This window comes from Pollicipes pollicipes, unplaced genomic scaffold (assembly GCF_011947565.3).
Source record: "Pollicipes pollicipes isolate AB1234 unplaced genomic scaffold, Ppol_2.1 Scaffold_2774;HRSCAF=3248_pilon_pilon_pilon, whole genome shotgun sequence".
In the NCBI taxonomy this organism is placed as follows: domain Eukaryota; kingdom Metazoa; phylum Arthropoda; class Thecostraca; order Pollicipedomorpha; family Pollicipedidae; genus Pollicipes; species Pollicipes pollicipes.
In genome coordinates this window covers 1-12,148 of record NW_023596169.1, presented here as the reverse complement: position 1 = coordinate 12,148, position 12,148 = coordinate 1, and the positions used below count along the sequence as shown (strand labels likewise).

The following is a 12,148-nucleotide window of genomic DNA, read 5'->3' as shown; positions in this document are numbered from 1 at the left end:
TTTGGTTTTCGGTTGGTTAAGCTGGCTACTTGTCGCTACCAACACCCTGTTCGGTCAGAAGAAATTATTTGGATTCGTTTACCGCACCATGCCGTTTTTGCAGCTGTAATCGCTAGAGCTACTTTGGCTCTAAGTTTTTGTAGTCTGTCCATTTGATGACGACTGTGCGTCCTACTGCGTTTGTTTATCAGTTCTTTGAGGCGCTTTGTTATCCACTGCGGCTCATTTGTCTTGCATTTGTATTTAATTTCAGAGGAGTGCTCCTCATAAGCATTTTAAAGTAGCATTTCTAGTCGAGCCGCAGCTTGGTCTATATCATTTATTGCTATTATATCTTGCCAGTCCTGGCAGCAAATCCATCTGCCAAAGCTTCTGATGGATGAGTTCTTCAAAGGCCGTGCAAAGCAATAGCCTTGAGATTGTTCTACTTGTTTTGCAGCCAACCATACAATGTTGTGTGGTCTGTCATGCCAATGGGTGATGGGTTCAGTGGTGCGCTTGGAGAATCAAAACAGTCAGTATCTTGTCCAGTACGGCTCAACCTCTTGTGGGCTCCGTAACTATTTGCAAGAGACCCAGCTGACGCGCTAACAATTCTGCATCAAAGTTCTGTTAAAGTCTCCTCCCAAGACGGTTTGTGCTCTTGGCCTTGAGGATGGAAGACGATCAAGTGTTTCCAGAAGGTGGTCAGATAGCATTTTCCGGCGACAGAATGATGCATCAGGAGGGAGGTAAACTCCAGCTACTATGATGATGTCGGGTTGCAAAGGTCGAATAATGCTCCAGCAAATTTCCAGCTCGTCCGGGACTTCAATTTTGGGCTCTGTGTGTGGTAAGTTATTTTTCATGTATACGGCGACTCCCCCATCCTCACTTTTGCTGACCACTAATAAGTTTCTATCTCGTCGTGGTACTTCATATTCGGCTTGGAAAATCTGGTTATCATGGACGGTCTTGCCTAAATGGGTTTCCGTGATTTTTGCTACACCTAGCTTATACTTGTGCAACATCATGCCAAGCTCAACTTGCTTAGTGGTTGTACAAAGTCATTTACGTTGGCTGTAAGAAAACTTAGATTTCCGGAAGGCTTCGAGTCAAGCGATTTGTTCTCATGAAATTGATCAGAAGTACAGATCAACTTATCATCGAGTCTAAAAAAACAAGCACTTGGCTGATGATATGCTGCGATACGTTTCTGGCGCCTTCAAACGTGTATAAGATACCTGTCTTGTTCAGGCCTCCAAAAATTCAGTACATCAGTCTTGGGCACATATCTATGGATCCTACTCCATGGGTGGCACACAGCTGGCTGAGTTCACTGTTGACGGTTTTTGCTGTTTCATAAACCATAATGCCAGCGTCCCGTCTCTCTTCAAGCGAGCAAATGAAGATTGATATTTTGATATCAAATATCAAACTCGTTTGATACTTTTCAAGGACTTTGCATGGTTGACAGTGCTGTTTATGCTCTCCAAAACATAATATGCACTATGATCCAGCACATCGTCAGCCCCAATATGGAACACAACGTCTACTTCCTTCGCTTTATTTCTTGTGACCGCACTCTTTAAACTCTCAAGTTCATCACTCGTTGTAATAAACGATGCGTTTTGGTCGAAAATATACTCTTCCATGGCCGCTGCTTTGATACGGCTTACGTTTCTTCCACCCATCCGAATTGCTCCAAATTTTCGCATCTTCGGTTTACTTTTTTTCTCTCCACTCTGGTCCACGCATATCCGCCATCTGCGTTTCCTGCGGCGTCTGCCACCTTCTCTCCTGCACTAACCCTCTTTGCGTTTGGTCGACGCCCTTTGTTTTTTTTTCTTCTCCGTAGGTATCTCGAGTGAGTTGGCTGCTTGATTCCGCTTCCTCAGCAACTGGGCCACCGCTCCTCTCCCTCTCGCATGTTCTTGTGCCTCCCTCGTTTTTTCCACTTTCGTTTTCCTTTTATCCGAGTTCCACGGCGGAGATCACTTCTAGTTTTCTTGCGACACACAGTCCAATGCCGCACTTTGGTGTACTTGCATTGCCTAAATTCATCCTTGCATGTCTTGCCTGCATTTCAGCATCTAGCTCACTCACAGCAGCTACCATGGCGGCTCCGCATAAAACTTTATGAATGGTTTTTCCCAGTTTATGAATGGTTTTTGTTTGGTCTTCACAATTTCTGTGTTGCCGTTTCAGAATGTCAAGATCGTCGCCAATTTGTTTTACAGCAAACTGAAGGTCCTTCACCCCTGCGTCTCGGCCATCAACCATCTTTTTCTTCTTTTCTGCCTGTATGTCATTAAACACGATGGACATTCCGGCTAAATGCATTGTCAGGCAGTTAATCATTTCTTCTTTGCTGTTTACCTGGTTTTGCAGCAGTTTGATTTGGCTGCGCAAATCCACCGTTTCCATTTTGGTCATTCTTTGGAGGCTTGCTATTAACTAAATTGGCCTATCATAAAAAACGATGTGACAGCGCTGCGACGGCATGTTTTCAAGGTAAATTTTGATCAGTTTTCTCTGGCTAAAAAAGTAGTAGCCTTTCCGTCCAATTTCACAAAACTCACCGTTTTAATCTTCAAAACCAGTCCAAATATTAAACAGCAATGCCCTATCCAGCGGCCACTAAGCTAAAATTCATCTCTGCACAATATTAAACGCACATATCATTAACCGAGCTAAAAAAAGACACTACTAAAACTGCCTTAAATACGGAGCCACCCAAATCTCAACCGTCGGTTGAACTCTCGTCAGCTGAACTCCTTGCTCGTCAGAAGAGCAATGTGTCTGATCTGTGGCGTCAGCGCTGATATAGCATAGTTCATAATATGTATTTGCAACCTGCTTAAGACTATCCTGATTAAAGCCAGCATTTTCGGCAATACCTTGTTGCTCAACTTGCCATACATTTAAGCGTCATAGCTTCGATATGTGCTCTACACAAGCTCTTATTGCAATCGCTGGCGAGTGCAGACCAATATTGGGCTTTGAGTTTCATCTTACAGAGATGGTCTGTCGTAAAATGGTCTGATCTGCTATGATTTCTTTCCATTTTGACAAGTTTGTCTCCAACTGGCTCAAAAGGTGTCCTTTTTAGTCACCGACCATATCCAGAAAGTCGGAAACTTTTTCACTCCTGCTTGCCGAGCCCGGTTTAGGCCATCTTTATTCCAACTCAGATAAGACAGTTGTATTAGCCTTACTCCTCGGAAAAACCAGGAGAATGGAGATATAGCTGGGGTGACATTTCGGCGACATGCCTTTCTCGAGACATTAGCAGAACCACTTCTGTTAATGTTTCGAGAAAATCATGTTGCCGAAATATCAACCTCAATATATATCCATTCTCCTGTTTTTTTCCGATGAATAAGGTTAGCATTACTGCTTTATCTGTGTCACTAATGTTCCTAGCTAATGCACTGAACAACTAACGTAAATTATTTTAACTCAACTACACCTGCTCTGAGTCTGGAGAGCGGCTCATATTTCAGCATTGATAAAACGCTGTGTTTCTTTAAGATGTCTATAGGATCTCCGAGCACTTTTGCAAGATGCATTGCTGGTTGATATTGCAGTCTGACGTTACCCACTTCGTACATCTCAGAGCGTTTCACTTGAATTAGGGGAGTTGGAGAATGATTGCATAGAACTATATAATAACAGTTTTCATGATGGATTATGGTGTGGAGCTTTTTAAAACATTTTAAAAAGCTGTCAGCGTATGGCTGCGAAAAAAACAAAAACTTAATGAGGAATTTGCCATCAGAAATACTTAGCAGAGCTTTCAAATTAAGTGTGCAAACACGCACATGTTGATGAAATTGCAATGTGCGGTAGTAAAATCATGTTTGTGCAGCTGTTAATATGCTAAATTTTATACAACAGTAACCTTTCGAAGCATTTCAAAATATTACACGACATATCCGAGACACACGCGGAGAAACAAAATTCTGTATCCTGGCTGCGTCCCTGTTCACAGACACGGAGAACTTACAGCGTTTACACGCTCAGGCATGATTTACGTTCAATGGCCCTTAAAAACAATAATTCTCAAAGCCCGCCTTGCCTCCCCCTTGCGCCAAACGTCATCAATATAAGCCATATTAGCGCGGCCAGCAGTCATCCCTTTGACCGATTGACATGGCTGACTGCCGGGCCCGGTATTTCCTGGAATTTCGGTGGACGGAAAGAGTGGACTGGAGAAGCGGATGTCTAAAAGTTCTGATTTGTATGATAAGCGTAGGTTTATCTCGCTAAACGTGGTTTGACGATCCAACGCCCACGAGAATGGTGTTAAAACAATTTTTCCCCGTCAAAGTGCTAAGCAGAAGCTAAATTTTTTTACAAATACATTACAAGCACGTTTTTAAAGTATTTAAGCTAATTCATACAACATGCATAACGGTCGACATGAATCTATCTGATCAATGGATCTGAAAATGCTATGAGCGGGTTTAATCCTCAGTGCCACCAAATTGTTGACTTCCTTAACTTGCCCTTGTCTTCTCAATGTTGGAAATATGACAACAATACGAATGGTGATGGCGAGTTGATAGCCACTGTTGAGTTGCTATAAATCAACATATGAGCTAGTCCCTGAAAGTATGCACTATTTGCGACGACCATTGACCAGAAATGCCGCCTATAGATGCAGATTTAAGCTGTACATGCCCAGCACGTTGACCTTTCTATATGACCACGTGCCATTGACCAACTTTGCACTTTTGACGCACCGTTCTGCAAGAATGACAGACCTGCTGCCTCTGCCCCCTCCTCCTCCCCCAGCTCTCCACGCCCACGTACCTAGCGTTGACATGTGCTTAAAGGTGTCTCTTGAGCGCGTATAAAAGCGGGCACCAGCCGTCAGCAACTCGTAGCACGGTCTGGGGCCGAGCAATACCGACAGCGGCAGAGCAGCCATGATCCGCACCGTTCTGGTGGTCACTCTGGCGGCGGTGGCGGCCACTTACGGCCACCACCACCCCGGCCACGGCCACGGCCACGGCCACGGCCACGGTCAAACCATCGCGCTGCCCAGCCCGTATGACTCCGTCCTGGGAGGTCTGCTGAGACCCAGCGACTATAACTCGGCCATCCAGCTGGCGCAGAGGCGTTACAGCAATCTGCCCGGCCTGCCGGCCGCCTACATCATCCGCTACATCCTCAGTCAACAGCGTCTGCCCATCTACAGGCGGACCAGTTATAGTGGGGTGAGCATACCACCGTCAGCTTATGGTGACGTAGCATCGGCTGCCTGGGCCACTGTGTAACTCACCAGGAATATCCTGTTGTTTGGTGTGCTCGCATCGCGCACCTTTATTTTACTCATCGTGTAGCTTTAAATTTGTGATGGTCATAATTGTCCACAATTATTTCCTAGCCAATAGACGTCAGGTAGAGAGTTCTGTAACTTCCGTACAGTATTTTACCTTACTGCGATGCTTGACCAGTACGCTATACTTTTCTCAGCTCTCATCTGTTTAACACGGTCGGATTGTCTCGAGGAACCTGCTGAGCGATATATTCATGCTTTACTGTTGGCTTCGCTAATACCTTGTGCTATATGAAACGTGTTCAGTGTTTTCCGGCATGGCCTAAATGGCTCTGCGATAATGCATGCATATGTGTAGATCCCGGCCCGGCCCCGTCGCTTGGCGTTCCTGGTCGCTGTGTTTGAAGTTCTGCCGGCTCCGTTCTACCGAGGTTCTTACCTCAGCGGACTGAGATCGTACCTGGTCAAATACAAGTTCCCATACTGGTCTAGCGTGACCGTGAGTACAGCCTGGGGTTTTATGCACACCAATTATTTCTTTGTAACGCTAATATTGCCAGAGCTTGCATGATGGCCACATAATTGCAGATCTCATCATTAGATTATTCACATCCTGCACGCCCCGATGCGCCATGAGATATTACATCGCTTTTGGTAATCCGACTATGTAACCTTTTACGTCCATGAAAATGTGCAAGACAGCTTTGAGAGCAACGGAGTTTTGTTTGGAATACAAAAGGTGATCGTTGAGCAACATTTCACAAAACACGAATTGTTTTGCTTCAGAAAGGCAGGCCATACTTGCTGCTCCTCTGTATCTCAGCCGATGGTCATTGTGTCTTTATTCTGTCGCAGGCGCCTCTGGCTCTCTTTGACATCCGCCTGGCCGCCCAACAGCTCCGGCCCGTGTCCTCGGACAGCTTTAACAACTTCTTCACCAGACGTGTGCTGGGTTACAATGGCCAAGGCTGTGAGTCTTTGCACTGGTATCCATGAACACCAATATGAATGTGATTCATGGGTAGATGTCTGTGTTGTTCTGTGATGGTCCGTGTGAAGGTCTGTGATGCAAGGATCACCTGACCTGCCGCCTGGTCTGTCCTGTTTGGTATATCGGTGGCGGCTTGCACAAAATCTGGCTGCGAATGTTTTGCTGGCGCTCATGAAATGTTGATAAGATTTTGAAATGCGTAGGAAAACCTAGATGTCAAAACGTAATTTGTACTGGTCACAGTAAGAACGAAAGTGGCATTTATCCCGACACGTTCGGCACCAAATGACCACAAAGCAACGCCACATAAAGGCAAAGATGTTGCCTGAACGCCGCTGGGACCACAAAATGAAATTGGTCGGGCTAAGACCAACGCTGCCTTTGTTTCAGTCGGAACCATCCCAGCCGCCGGGTCTCTGAACTCGCTCTACAACTCGCTGCCGCTGTCCTCCCTCCCCACCGTCTTCCGACCCATCAGCTCCTCCGTCACTGCTGTAAGTCTGGCGGGATGACCTCTTAATTGGTATTGAAGCTGCGGAACCACCCAAGTCATGCCCTCATGAGTTTTAGTATTTGCCCTCATGAGTATTTTGAGTATTTAAGCGGTTCATCCCGTTTGGTGATACTTTTACAAGGAGAAGATCAATACTATGGAGATGCGTTTCTTCTTATGTTCGATAACTCGCATTCGTTGAGCTGCATCTAATTAGGAAAAACGTCGGAAGTACTCTTATATTCTCATCTTTGATATGCAGCCAGGCTGCTGTTGGAATCCGCACCACTCCGTCATTTTGCTAGCCTCGCCTGTCAGCTTTTATCAGCATCGCAGTGCCGCTGTTTCATCAGGCCCAGCACCTGTGTTGTTGCCGTCACGATGGTTGCGCCGTTTGCGTTGCGCCAGCCTCAGCTGCCCGGGCTCTCACTGGCGCCATCACCAACGTAACGCTCTTACCCTCGGTGCGAAAGCTGTTGTCAGCACCAGCACCATGTGGTTTTTCCGCCAGCCCACAAACTCGGGCGCTGGCATCCTGTCCGTGCTCTCCGGTATCGGCGTCCCGAGGTCAACCAGCCTCAAGCCTCGGTTGGAGGTCTGAACGGCTACCTGCGCGACATCCATGTCCCGCAGCGTAGATTCGTCAGTCAAATCCGCGGGATCAGCCCGGCCACCATCAGAAGGTTGATCCATCCCTTCGTGGTAAGTGTGTAGACTCAACGCCGCTTTCTACGGGCGACGAAGGGCTGCGTCACGCAGCAGCGGGTGTGAATGCAAGTGAATTGTGCTGCCAAATAATTGCGTGGCCATGTCAGCCGGAACCTGATGGGGCTAGCGGCGTTTTTATGTGGAGTGACCTATCACCACATCGACATCGATTGATAACTTGCATTTGATGGTCCTCGGGTAATGCGAATGACGTGCACCGCTAACCTGGTGATCACGCTTTTGCAGAAGCGGTTTGCTGGAGGAATCCGCTCGGACCTGCTGGTCCTGGCCGTCATCGGGGTACTCCTCCCTGCCGCAAGAAATCAGAAGAACCGTCGGTTTCCAGGCGGTCTTCCTCGCCTTCTTCAAACTCCATGGCAGGGTAAGTGCTCTTAATATTACTCAGTCTGCATTACTGACAGATTCGAATGTGACTTGGTAATTAGAGCACCTGCTCGAGATAAATGAACCCACGGGTAGCCAAACGAAATGGGTAACACTTCTGTTTAGGTACAGTTTTTAGGAAAATTACGGGTACGGTAGTAATATGTAATAATTAATAGGCTTCCGAAATGTTTTGGAGGTGTTCGGAGAAATGCTATGCGACGTAACTGTTCACTCCTTGCATTCGTTATTTGTGCAGGAAACATTACGTTTGCATTTGTAAATTCAAAATAGTATGTTTGGATGTAGTCCTTCCTGACACGTTTCCAAAGCTTAAAGCTAACAAGCGGGTCAGTAACGTTGCGGCACAACTGATTGGAATAGGTAGCGGGTGGGCACATGAGTAGCTCCATGTGTCCGGGAAATGAAAATCTTCCTGGTGAAGGCATCCGTCCCCAAACTGGTTCAGCCCCATATCCCCAGTGTCAGCTTTACGTCGGCGGTTCCAGAGTAAGCAACGTTCAGAGCGTGCACGCCAATCAATCAATGTTGCCGAAATGCGTATTATAGCGCGTGCCACGCTAGGCCTGTCAGCACAATGCGCCGTATCCAGTGGAATAGGACTCCAGTCACCTGTCAGTCTCACTAAGTGGTTTTTCTTTCAGAATGCCCCGGCAAGGCTCAACTCCGGGTATGTCTCCAGATACCTGTCCAACTTCCGTCGTTACTGCTACCGTTACCGCAACCCGAAGTTTGCCGGCAAGCACTGATAAAAAACAACGCCAAGTCCTGAAACGTTCGGCATGTCATTAATGTTGTCAGCCGAATAATGCATCTTTAATTTTGGATTTCGTGCAGATTACCATTAAGCCAGGTTTACAATGCAAAACTTACGTCCTGTCGTCAACTCTGCATGGTGGTATGAAAATATACGTTTAGTCGCTATCCTCTGTGTTGTAGGCAGTCAGGGGTGAAAACACGCTTTTTATATCGCCGAACGAAATCCAGGCAGACAACATTGTGACCAGCAGCGTAGCGCGATGTCATAAGATATAAGATGACAGTGAAGTCCAACTTAGCAACACAACCGTGCTCAGCCTTTTAAGGGCAAATCAGCCAAAGTCTCCATGACCGCAATTTATGATATCATGAACATTTCAACGAAACGCCCAAATACGAATGCAAAGAATGGAGGCGAAACAGCTATGCTACGCGGCTATGCAGAACAGCGTAACCAGGGGAATGCATATAGTTTCGGCTGCCTCATGCATTATCCTAGCGAGACGTCTACCACGCCTGGGGGACCTGGATGGCTTCAGTATTGATAGTTTTTCAGTGACTTCAGTCAAGCTGGGTCATTGAGCTTTTCGGAAGCACCTGAGGACTGGCGCAATGCCGATGTAGTATCGATATTAAGAAGGGGACCACAAAGAGTGAAGCAGCAGCTACAGGCCTATCGTCTTACCTCAATAGTATGCAAGACCTTAGAGAAATGCACTAAGGCTAACATTCTGTTGCACTCAGATAGGCATCAGTTGATAATTAGTAGTCAGCATGGGTTTCTTTCCGGCAAGTCCTGCTTGACAAATCTTATGAAGTTCATGTAACGTGTTACTAGTCAGGTAGATAAAGGCAAGAGTTTGGATGTCGTGTTATCTAGATTTATAACTTTAATCTAAAATTTTTGGTGCCATTGGCATGTATCAATTCGCCTTCACTGACGAGAAATTGTCACAGCCCCAACATTTTCTTAGTTTTGTATGGAAGAATGAAGTTATGGGGTAGTCCCCAAGCAATATTCATTACTAAACAATCATCATTGAGAAGGTATCGTTCGCTCTAGCCAATCGCTTTCCGTCGATGTTGCTTGTCAGCGCTGACAGCAGCTTGCGAGCGCAGAGATGGCGGCGGTCAATATGCCGATGTTTTTTATAGTCATTTTGTTTACATTCAGCTAGGGGTTGCGGGTGCACGGGGTTGGCTGCGTGGTAAGACTGGTCAGTTGATGCGCACCGCGATTAATTCATGTTGACCTACTTTATATTGAGATGAGGCAGAAGTTTTGTGTCGTGTCTATCGGCTGCACTAGGCTCTATGAAAATGCGATTGTTCTGCGTTGTTCTGGCAGCGGCTATAGGCGGCTAAGGTTTCTATACCCTGAAATTAATGACAGAATTCCGAATGCATGTGCACGGAATTCAGCGCTCGAAATAGCAAGGCACGTGCGCTGAAATTGCCGCTGCGATGCTGGCACATGCTGGCAAAATATGCTGGTACACCAGGCATGTTCAGGGTATCGATTTTTTTCGTCTCGAATTAGGCAAAGGATCTTCAAGTGCGTACCGCTCTATAACCACCAGCACTCTCCCATGCGCACGAGACCGTAGCAACTAAGATAATGGCCATGTCACTAGCGCGCAGTTGTCCGCCAATATAAGCCAGTGCATTCGCCCTTATCCTGTGGGTTGACTGGTTCATTTTTTAGCATTGTGTTTGTTCATCCATAGCCATTGATACCGATCGATAAAAAAAACCGTTGGAAGACCGAAAACGCACATTGGAGCGCATAGATAATTGCAGAAACTCCCTTAGGCGTTGCATTGGAAAATCGAAAACACCAGACACACTCCCTTTAAAATCACTAAGGCACGGTAGGGAAACCTCTCCCTGTCGGTGGCGTCAAGAATGCAGTCAGATACCGGAGTTCAGATACTGATTCCAGCGCGACATCCGTCGTGTGACGAGGAGGGAAATCGTGCGGGGAGGATGCAAGGAGATGGTTGTGAGGTAAGCTGTCAAAGGGTAGTGGTAAGCTGTCAAAGGTAGTGGTAAGCTGTCAAAGGTAGTGGTAAGCTGTCAAAGGTAGTGGTAAGCTGTCAAAGGTAGTGGTAAGCTGTCAAAGGTAGTGGTAAGCTGTCAAAGGTAGTGGTAAGCTGTCAAAGGTAGTGGTAAGCTGTCATTGGGCGACTCGCTTCACGGCGCTGGTGATGGCAGGGATGAGGGGCAGATGGGATGGATCAGGGAATTATGCCAATCGCCGGGGCATCTCGCTTGGTATAGCAGCGGTTGACAACGCGAAGGATGACGTCACCGATAGCTGGGAAATCGGCCCTCAGTATGTGGACACACAAACCATCCGAACCACTGAATCCAGGCCATCTAAACCACCGACTTCCACGCCGTCTAAACCACTGAGTTCCAGGCCCTCTAAACCACTGAGTTCCAGGCCATCTAAACAAACCAGAGTTCCAGGCCATGTAAACCACTGAGTTCCAGGCCATCCAAACCACTGACTTCCAGGCAATCAAAACCACTGTGATCCAGGTGGGTGCGCGGGTCGCAGAGTTAAGCGTGCCGAAGAACGTGCGCCTGGGCCTTTGCAACGTGCTGTATTATTCTGCAGCCGCTCGGTATGAATAATTTCAAAGCCGAATAACGTTTTCTCACGAAAACTAGTTTGCGTCTCGGGTGCATTGTATAAGTGCTGGCTTGAAGACAAAGTGACCGGTTCAGTGCGCGGACTTTGCGTATGGTATCTACAAAAACCGTTCTGAGGAAGGGGCTTGTATTGACAGAACACTGGACGAGCCAGCGATCTATTCCAATTAAAGGACCTTCAATGAGTGGACGCATCTATCCTTAAACACAATCCATATTAGCAAGACCAACATTGATAAGTTTGGCAACAAACACTCAGAACGTTCAACTAAGGCTATGCGCATCTGATGAAAGTTGTGCAGCACGTGGAGCGTTTTGCGCTTCAGCCATACCTGAACACAACGCTATACTACAGAGTAGTCCCGTGGCAGTGGTAAGGTTAGTGCAATACGTGGTTCACGGGTTCACTCAGTTGTACACCTGCAAAAGAGCAGCCAAGACAATTTAAGTACCCTTCATTTACATACTAATCGTCGTTCACCACTAGCCACCAGCCGTGATGGCAATTGGGCGAATGCATTAATGAAGTAGAAGCTGAAGTGGCTGATACAAAGTCTTGGTCACGACATAAACAAACTTGGTCTTGCTCTCTTGGTCATGGAGCAACACTTAGGGAGAACAATGTGGTGACTTCTGGTATGCCAGCAGTGATATTCCTTGATCTAGAGCTATTCCTTCAGAACGCATCCCTTGAAAGCGCAATAAGGTGGCCCCAATCCTGGACTAGCAAGTATGCGTTTGGGGATATCGCGTCCATTCTATGGCGCGTCGAATCCTGAGAGGCATCGCCACCGAGCTCGGAGGTTATCAGGTGAGAGCTGCGTTAGCAGTCCCTATGCTAAATGCCGTTCGCTGTCAATTAGATGCA

General features: G+C 46.8%; 1 pseudogene; it reads left to right on the top strand.

The window, feature by feature from the left end:
• Nucleotides 1-4,869: 4,869 nt before the first annotated feature.
• Nucleotides 4,870-8,787, top strand: LOC119114655 (uncharacterized; annotated as a pseudogene).
• The last annotated feature ends 3,361 nt before the right edge of the window (nucleotides 8,788-12,148 follow it).